Genomic DNA, 3,583 nt, shown 5'->3' with positions numbered 1-3,583 from the left:
AGTTAAACTTGTTGCATAGCTGCTGGTAATTAAAAACAGTATAAAAAGAAACTATATTTAGAATATAAACACTTTCACAGTATTACAAGACAGCTGCACTAGCTGCTACAGCTCTGATCCTTGGTGTTGCTATTTATCATGAGTTCACTTCCTTGTGAAATTCCAAATTTCAAACCAAACCAAAAACTTTCTGGCAGAAGAAGTAGAGGAAATATTTCTTTCACAAATAAAGGAAATTGTCTGTAAAAATAATTTTGAAATCATTGTAACTCTTTTCCATAGAAGATCTTTAGGTTAATTAACATTACATTCTAGAAAATCAGGCTCTGATGCTTATCACTCAAAGTGAGACCCTGAGTTGCCTTGCTCACTGCTGCAGAGACTTGGAAGCTATTTTGGAGAGACTGGAAAAAAAATGTGCCCTGCCCAGACTCTCTATTACAGCATCCATGAGCAATCTTGCCTCCAGCATTCATTTCCTGCCATGCTAAGGAAAAGGTTGCATAATGTATATTTTTCTGTCTAAATGGCCCTCAAGGTTGCAAGCTGGGGCAAAAGCCTTCACATCAGTATTGACTTCAGCATCATACTGACTGTAATCTGCATCGCTAAGCCAGAAACCCAGAAGTTCTTGGTTTGACATTGGTGAGAGAAAGGCAAAACATTGCAACAGAAATTCTCTGTTCCTAAAGCTCACCAGCCAGACCCTCAGGTTTTATAAGCTGGCACTGCTGTGAGGCTGGAATATAATTTGACATTACTTTTCTTTCTTTAGGGATCACAGTCATTGAAGGCAGTATTTCAAGCAACAGCTCCTGAGGATTCTGGTCTTTATTACTTATCTTGTAATAGGACATGCATAGGAAACATAATTCTACTGCTCTGACTAAAGCAAAGTGACAAGCCCCTTTATTTTCAAAATTAAGTACCACTACATAAAACTGTACAGAAATAACCAAACCATACCTGCATTTTCTAGTAGTTCAAAATGGCTTGAGATCTAAACAACCCAAAACATAGCTACGAGCGACAGTATTTCCTGAGGGATTATAATTACAGTTTCACATTGTCTTTTACCTTGTCTTTTGTTTTTGGATGGCAGAAGATGGAAAGATAATTAAAACCAAGGAGAAGAAACAACTAAAACCACAGTGACATTAACTGAAATAGCACAATGGGCACTTACGTGTCTAGAAATACAAAACCATTTTTGCATGTCATTGTTTCCAGCTGTAAATGTGAATTCATAGAATTAAATAGTGTCTTTTGGGGCTGTGTAAAATGTTACTAACAATTGCAGCTTTATAGCACGGAGCATATAAATGTATGATACAACTGGAAGTTACACACCATTATGTAGCACTGAATATTGAACCACCATTCAACAAAAAACTCTTACACCTTTCCATACGAGCATCCTGCTCGCCTCTATATTTACCTCCTATCATTTAAGACCTTTTCATGCATAGTAACTTCTCAGCGATTGGGTCACAGGGAGTTGGTCAGTATGGCTAACAAAATGCTGTCGTGGAAAGCATACATGGAAATAGAGGGCTACAGAGAACTGAAAGGGTTAATTTCACCCCATTAGGAAATGTTAATGCCCCATAAGATGATAACCTGTAATCTGTTTTAAATATGACCATGTGTCTTCATGAAGTTGAAATGTATCTCAAAATATATCCTTTGTGCTCCATAGGCCTCCTTATATCTAGAAACTACGTGTTAGGGAAGTTCATATAGGAGACTCTATTAATACTGTCCAGAGGTGCCCATATTTACCTGTGGTTTCAGGGGTCTGGTGCTAGGAGATACAAACAATCTACAGAAAAGCCCTATGATAAGTTTGCCATGATATCTGTAAAGACACAGACTAGCACTTCTCTGCAAATAGGGTTTGAGCCTTGCAATTACATTTGTGTCTAGAAACCTGTAACTGAAACTTGTTATTTGTTTACAGTAAACACTTACTCAAAATCTCATCATCTATATGGTTCCTGATGTGTCAAGAGCACTGAAAATCACACATCTCCAAAACACACTTAATTTCTTATCAGCTTTATTAAATAAACAAATTGGCAGCATATTTTTCCTGTATTGGGAAGAAATATAACCCCGACTCCCATAAATCTAGCTGAACTATTATGCATCAAAATTACCTAAGTTCAAGCTGTAGCACAAGTCTGGCTTCAAACTTGTTCAGCGTTATAATTTGGCACAATGTTGTAAACAACTTACCCATTTTGGACTCTCCACCATTTAATGGCTGAATTGTATAGTCACTTAGATCTCCTGTTGTCCTCCAAAAGTCCTGAAGTACTTCACAATGTTTGGCATAATTTTCTTTGTAGTACTGAGAATGGAACAGACACAGAAGTCTTCGATGAAGTATTCAAGCAATCAGTTTATATTATATTCAGAATAAAATTCAGAGCTAATGAGAAACAGAAGCATTTATTGTGAAATCTGCCTCGCATGTCTGAATGTCTCCCAAACATTATGTTTATCATGGAACATATTAATTGTACAACTCTTGGTAGTTTTTCATGAAAATAAGTAGATCTAGTAGTCTGACAGTACATTCCACATTTATCTGGGTATATGAAGTGTATAATCTACTCAGTTCACACTAATCATAAATTGTTGTTATTAAATAATGACTTGTGTGGACAAGTATGGATCTGCATAGATTAAATTGAATTTCACTCTTTTTTTTCCTAATAGGTAAGGCCTATCAGCCAGTCGCCTTGACTGACTCTTCCCTCCTTTGGTTTAGAGGCAGCTACTTCTCCTAAAGAGCTTCTGGAAACAATTTCATTTGTATAAGTGAGAAGCAAAACAGATCAGTTAGTCAGATTGTAAGCTTGGTGCTGCAAAAATGAGAAGAAAAAGCAGTTTGCCTCCTTCTGATTTTCTTTTAAATTTATTTTCCTTTAGTTTCCCAGAGGAAATTGAAAGGATTTCAAGATGACATGTGCCTTACTGCAGTCTTAATTAATTTATAGTGAAACAGTGCCAGAGTAGGGAGATACAGCTTTACTACATGGCATCACGTGGAATCTAGGAGCTGAATTAACCTGCCATTCTTGTCTCTAATGATCCTTTAAAAAATTTACAACACAATAGAATTCCAGTGTGTTCAAAAGGAATGTTCCTTTGCTTAGTTATGCTTCAGCATTACATCCTGCTGCATGCATTTAGAATTTGATCTCCTTTCCTTTTCAGTTACAACAAATGTCTTAATAAGATAAGTACCTTAACAAGACAAAATAAGAAGATGAATATAGATAGTGAGGAAATCCTATGTCCCTTCAGATGCTTGGCACCCTGTATTTGTGCAGCATCAGACAGAGCCCAGATGGACTTTCTCAAGGTACACTGTGGAGAACAGACCCTGCCCATGGAGAGAAGCTCTCCTTTTGGATATTCAAGCTAATGTGTAATTTCCTTACAACTCTGTTCCTAGAGGTTGTTCACATAACAACTTTTTGCTGCAATTTTAGATAAAGTTAAGGCCATGCAGGTAGCAGAACCACCAGTATGGAGTTAGAGCGCCCTGCAGGCTCCTCTGTTGCAATGAGCT

Source organism: Streptopelia decaocto (assembly GCF_964273445.1).
Source record: "Streptopelia decaocto genome assembly, chromosome: 4".
Taxonomy (NCBI): domain Eukaryota; kingdom Metazoa; phylum Chordata; class Aves; order Columbiformes; family Columbidae; genus Streptopelia; species Streptopelia decaocto.
This window is presented reverse-complemented; position numbering follows the sequence as displayed.